The sequence below is a fragment of the Rousettus aegyptiacus genome, unplaced genomic scaffold (genome assembly GCF_014176215.1).
Source record: "Rousettus aegyptiacus isolate mRouAeg1 unplaced genomic scaffold, mRouAeg1.p scaffold_m13_p_10, whole genome shotgun sequence".
NCBI classification, from domain to species: Eukaryota; Metazoa; Chordata; class Mammalia; order Chiroptera; family Pteropodidae; genus Rousettus; species Rousettus aegyptiacus.
This window is the reverse complement of record NW_023416285.1, coordinates 73700042-73707023: the sequence shown is the minus strand read 5'-3', so window position 1 is coordinate 73707023 and position 6982 is coordinate 73700042.

Here is a 6982-nt window from a genome sequence, read left to right as displayed (position 1 = left end):
CCGGGGACCCGCCCCTACTTCCTAAGATCTGGGAGCAGGGAGCAGGGAGCCGGAGAACCTGTCCCGCCCCTGGCCGAGCTTGGGCGAATCCGCTGCGGCCAGATCAGCGGCTCCGTGTCTGCCGCGAGCGACGCTGGGCGGAGCTGCGTGCGTAGTGGGTTAACTTTCGCTGCTGGACCGAGGCCCAGGCTCGTGGTGCCTGCGACAGTCAGAGGCAGTCGTGTTGTCTGGCTCCCTTTCCCTCATGTATCTCGATCCTGAGGTGGTTCTGCGTGCGCGCCAGGCCAGCCATACTCGGGGTGTGGGGGTACGAGTCCAGCTGAGGCCTGAGGTGACCGGAATGTCGCGTCCCTCTTTTTCGGTCTCTCCAGCAGCCTGGAGGTCTGGCATTTGCTTTGGCACCAATAGAGCCGGCGGGTTAGACCCGGCCGGCGGCCTACTCCACTCCCACACCCTCCAGGGCCTTGGGGACAGCCGCACCCTGTTCTACTCAGAGCCCTTACGACTGGCCGCTTCTGGGAAGGAGGTTCCTCACGTCCGGAGAATGCTCAGTCCGGTCATGCATGACTGGAACAGTTAGTGCCCCCGCCCTGATCCCTGGAAGGAGAAGCAGGACATCCACGCCCTCCAGAGATATTTTCCAGAGATATTACTCCTGCCAAATTAGGGATCTGAGATACCCGTGCATGAGATTTAGCAAAGTATGCAGCATGTAAGAACTGTATATGAGGGAGGGTAAAATTAACAAATGCTCACTTTTAATGTGGAGAGCAGTTCGTTCCTGTTTCCCTACTTTTGAAGTTCATCTTAAACCTCAAGTCTAAGAAGAAAAAAAGTCACGACCTTTGGTTTCCCTCATTAAGAATTATGTCAGATGACTTAATCTACTTGAAGTCAATGACCATTTTTAAATGCGTCATGAGGAAAGTAACTGGGAATTTATAAAGACAATAAAATACCGCATAGATGATGGTTTTCTTGATAGGATCATGACTTCTAAAAAGCTGATGAATGTTTATTAAATAGTTCGCTGTGAATTATAGAAAGTGTGATAGGGTATGTAGGCGTTGTACATACATAGATGTAAGTTACCTATTAAAATTGGCTTTCTAATAAAAATCACTCTTCTATTCTTCCCTTTTTTGAATTCAGCATTTTTCTACCTATTATTGACTTCGCATTCCTTGCTAGTATTTTGATAATACTCATAATCTTCAACACATCTTAGAAATTAAGAATATCAATACTAGCTAGAATGGACTTTTGGATCTACTACAGTAGTTAACATGTGCTGATAAAACTACTGTTACTTGCTTTATTCATTCTGTCATAAGCATACAGTGGAATTTTCCAGAGGCTCTTTAACATGACATTTTCACAATGAATTCAGATATTACAGATTTACAAAAATGTCAAGCAATACCAATCTTCCGATTTATTTGGAATTATAGTGATTTTTATTAAAACACGCTATTTATGTTAACATGCAATAGATTTATTAGCCGCTTTAAAGGAACTGATATATTTTTCATAATTTATCAGTTTTCATTTCTAATGTTATACCAATAGATATAATCAACATGAAAAAACTTTTTGAGGTCTTTATTTTTAAATGTGTAAAGGAGTCTTGAGAACAAAAAGTTTGAGAACTTCTTGATGTAGGTCAATTATTTTCAAATTCCATTTCATGGAGCTCTAAGTTTCTTGGGAAGAGAATGAGCAGGAGGTTAAAACAGGCAGGGCTCTCTGCCTCCTACATCTGTCTCCCTTTTCTTCCAAATCAGAGTGGTTCTACTGTTATCTGCTTTATATGTCAATTTTCAGATAGGATTTCAATTTATAAACAGGTTCCTTTTATAGTTTAAAACCATTCATTTATTCATTCAATATTTCCTCCAAGTGTTTACTACATGATAGGATTGTGCTTGTTACTAGGAATATAATTGTAAGTAAAGAAAATCACATTCCCTGCCTTTGTAAATTTTACTCTATGGGGAAATATCAATCACACAGACAAATGTAAAATTACGACTTTATTAAGGGGAGATACATAGTCTAATAAAAGTATACAATAGGAGTATTTAACATAGTAGGTCAGGATGCTTCCTCAAGTTGTGATAATTGAGTTTCTAAAGGAAATTAAATGACACCACCAGAATAGTTCGTTGAGCAAGTTATTGAAGTGGGAGAGACACATATGAACTTTTGTTAAGGGAGAGCATTAAGATTCTTTACATTGCAATTCTTTAAAGGAAAAAAGGTACAAGACAGTATATAGTTTTTCAAAATTTTTTTTAGGAATATACAAGCAATAAAGGTAGAAACTATAGGTCTAGGATAGGCCAATGGGAGTGGATGTCTGCAGTTGTGTGGAAAATAAGATCACTGAAGGAGATGTCAGGGGATTGAGTATTGTAAAGATTATCCATATGGATACTGATATCACCAAGAATCATGATAGGAAGAGTGCTGAAAAAACTGGCAGAAAGTCCAGTGCTAAAATTTTCAAAGAATGAGGATTAATCCAGATGTCTATGAATGACTGCAAAAAATTGGGTATCATGTGGAATACTCAGCATGAGCATTCAAAGAGTTAGAGAATTTTAGGGAGGAAAGAGGGATAGACTGGCAGCCAAAATGAGAAAGTGGGGAAAAGCTCACCCTGTATTGACATCCTTTGGTTATAGGGTCTGGAAAAAACAGCTCCCATTTGAGAGGGCAATGGGAAAGTGAGTGCCCTTAGGAAGATGCCAGGTTTTGGCAAAATGAGTGGGTATGCAGAGAAAAGATTGAAGATTGTGCTTTTGCTGATGATAGTAGTCCTTGAGTTTAGGAGGTTCAGAACATGAGGAAAGGTGAGAGATTGAATCAGCTTAAGTGGATGGTTGAGTGATGACCTGGGAGTTGGATTTCTAGTGGATGCTGATATAAATGGGTATAGGACATAATAAGATTAATCACAATAGTCTCTAAGGCCAGTTATTAAAGCAAGGCCAGGCCATGAGTGTAGAAAGAGAGTCGAAAGACAGGCATGAGGGAACCTTGACAAAAACATGTAGATCTCAGTGGGTCTTCCTCTCAAACAAAATGATAGTGCTGCTGACACCAACAAAGGGGTAATATCAATGTGGGGAAATGGAGGGAGTTCTATGGGTATCCCCTGATAATTCTGTAGATACTCTTATCTTCCACCTCAATAAAATAACAACAATAAGAACCACTCTCTCTTACCCTAGACCCATATCCCACTCAAGTTACTGGCCCATTTTTCTGTTCCCATTCATTGTAAAATTCCTCTAAAGAGCTGCTTATACTTTGGCCCTCCTTTACCCTGTTATTTCATTAGCTACTCCAGCTGAGTTTTCTTCCACATCACTCCACCAAAATATATTTTATCAAGTTCACCAGTGAATCCTTTCTGCCAAAATGTTTATTTCTCTGTCCCTAGTTTATCAGTACAATTTGACCCCATTGAGCTGTCACCTGGTTTTCTTCGTTCACTGGGTTTTCCTTTCTCAGCCTACTCTGTTGTTTCCTCTCTCAATGAGAGCTCTAAATATTGTAGTACCCCAGGGTCCTATTCCTGGGTTTTCTTCTCTTCTTTGTCTTTACTATTTCTTTAAGTGATCTTACCCAGTCCCAAAGATTCAAATACTATATTGTTTGCTTTAAATTTATATCTCCCTTTATGATGGAATCTTAGTTCCCTACATATCTATTCAACTACGTACTCAAGAGCTCCAATTGGATGTCTCGTAGGCATCTCAAAATCATCATAGCCAACCCTGAAGTATTATTTTTCTTCTGTGACAGTACTGCAGCTGATCCCTAATTCTATTTAGTAATAGAATTCATAAATTTTAACTGGGAGGATATTTCCCAGAATGAAACCTACATTGTCTAGCTTCCTTTAGGTATAGTCCTATGGCACAGTTCTGGCTAAGGGGATGTGAATGGAAGGGATATGTACGACTTCCAGGATAAACCCTTAAATAAAGAGGCAAGCCCACAAATGTTTCCTTTCCCTCACCCCTCTGGCTATAACACTGACCTAATGGGTGTTGTAGTGAACTATCTTCGAACATGCAGAGAACACTGGGTGGACCACAGATCAACAGTTTGAGAAGCACTTTCCTAGGGGGTCAGTGAAACAACAAGATAGTCTAAGTTATGAATATCTGAAGCAAGCATTTCAGCCCTAGACTGTTTATATTCTTGAACTGTGACATGAAAGAGAGGTTAAGTTTATCTGGATTGAGCCACTGGAGTCTGTTTTAGCAAATTAACCTGTATTCTAACTAATATTAGCTACTAATCTGTATCTTTTCACCCTTCATTTCCCTTACCATTAACCCTTCCCGTCTCAATTTGTATCACCAACCATGCAGTTGCTTAGGTCTCAAAAGCAGATGTCATTCTTGTTTTCTCCCTTCCATTCCATTTGTTGCCAGGCCATTAATGTGGCCTACTGGCTTCAAAAATAAATCCCAAATCTGATCTTTTATAATTCACATTGCCACAAACTTAGCCAAAGCTACTAGCATCTCTTATCTGGACTCCAATGACTTACTAGCTTCCTGCCTTCCTTCTTGATGTACAGTTCATCTTCCACATAGCAGCTAGAGTGAGACTGTAAAATCATTAATAAGGTTAGTCACTTAGTAGCTATCTGGGTTATCAGAAAGACTGGTGGTATTGAAATGCTTTCATTCAGGTAACTCTTAATTTACTTAATAATGGCCCCAATGCACAAGAGAGCAATGCCAGCAATTCAGATATGCCAAAGAGAAGTTGTAAATGAAAAGCATCTGTGAAGATAGTCATATAATTTTTGGAGGTTTCTAGTCAATATGGTAGAGTAAGTAAATGCTGTGCTCACCTCCTGCCATAACCACATCAAAATTACAACTAAATTATAGAACAATCAGTCTAGAGAACCACCTGTAGACTAACTGAATGAAACTCCTATAACTAAGGATATAAAGAAGCCAAATGGAGACCAGTAGGAAGGGTAGAGATATGATATGGGCTCGTCCCACACCAGGTGGTCCCACACACTGGGTGGTTGAGAACTGAGAAGGATATCTTGGCTGCAGAGGTCCTAATTGGGCTCCAGTGCTGAGGAGTCCTCACAATAGCTGGCTGTGAAAATCAGCAAGGATTCCATCCCATCCCAGTGAGAGGGAGAGCTTCTGGAAACCCAGACATCTTCTTAAAGGGCCCAAACACAGACCCTCACTCACAAACACTCATCCGAAGCTCTAGTAAAGGAAAAGCAGCTGGAAAGGTGCCAGAGACATATGGGGAGAAACTGAGTTGTGTGGCTTCAGGGCAAGGGCTGGAGGTTCAGCCATCACTGTCCCTGTTAAGGTGTCCCTCCACAAAGACTGCAGGCATAGGCAGGTGCCAAATTTGAATCTGCATTAACCTAGTGAACACCACTTGCTGCACCCAGGTCTCCTGCTCCATCCGACTCATGCACCACACTTGGCTCTTTCAGGGGCTGTACCTTGGCAATGCTGCAAACTTTCTTAAAAACTTTCCAAGGTCTACAGGCCCCAGGCAGATGGTGACTGACATCAAACTGCCCAGGCCTTTGGCTGAGTAGCCCCAGGCCTGGCGTGGGTGGCAGCAAGCTTGGGTCACAAAATGACCTCTTCCATGCACCTCTGGGACCAGGACAAGCAGGTACCAACCAAGGATAGCTTTGTAGCTCAACCAGGTTATGTTGGGATAGGCACAGGCAGAGCTGGACTTGGCCTGCACCTGAGCCTCTTCCAAGAGGCCTCAGAACCAACACACCCAGTGGCTGGCCTCATACCACAACAGAGCACCACTTGATTAGCTGTATAAATGGAACACCTGGACAGTGGTGACAGCAGGTACCAGAGCCTCACTGGGACGAATCTCACTCCATGGAGTCAGCCCATACTGTGATCATGGCCAGTCCCCACAGCATATCAGCCTGAGGGTCAACCCCACCTACTGAGGTGCCAACAGCAATCAAGGCTCAATAACAGGAAAGCATACACAGTCCACACAATGGACATTCAGGTGACCAGTGACACCATGCCACTAGGCCCCACAGGACACGTACCATATAAAGCCACTCTACAAAGATTGGGAGACATAGTAGATCTATCTAATACATAGAAACAAACATAGAGAAGTAGCCAAACTGAGACAAAGAACCACATCCAAAATGAAAGACCAGGAGAAAACTGCAGAAAAAGAACTAAACAACTAAACAAAAGGGAGGTAAGCAATCTACCAGATACAGTATTCAAAACACTGGCTACAAGGATGCTCAACAAATGTAGGGGAAGAATAGATCAACTCAGTAAGACCTTCAAAAAGATTATAAACATATAAAAGGACATAGAGATCATAAAAAAGAACCAGTCAGAAATGAATAATACACAATTGAAATGAGGAATACACTAGAAGGAATCAACAGCTGATTAGAGGAAGTAGAGTATCAAATAAGCAACATGAGCAAGAAGGTAGCAGAAAACACCCAGTCAGAACAGGAAAAAAAAAGGATACAAAATAATGAGAGTTTTAGGAAACTCTGAGACAACATATAGTGTACCAACATTTACATCATAGGGGTACCAGTAGGAGAAGAGAGAGCAAAGTACTGAAAACCTACTTGAAGAAATAATAATATAAAACTTCTCTAACCGGGCAGAAAAAACAGACACATGTCCAAGAAGCGCAGAGAGTCCCAAACAAGACAAATCCAAAGAAGCCCATACCAAGACATATCGTATTTAAAATGCCAAAGGTTAAAGATAGAGAGAATTTTAAAAGCAGCAGGAGAAAAACAATTACCTCCACGGTAGCTCCCATAAGACTGTCAGCTGATTTCTCAAGAGATATTTTGCAGGTCAGAAGCGACTATTCAAAGTGATGAAAAGCAAGGATTTACCATCAAGACTACTCTACCCAGCATGGGTATCATTTAGAATCAAAGGAGAAA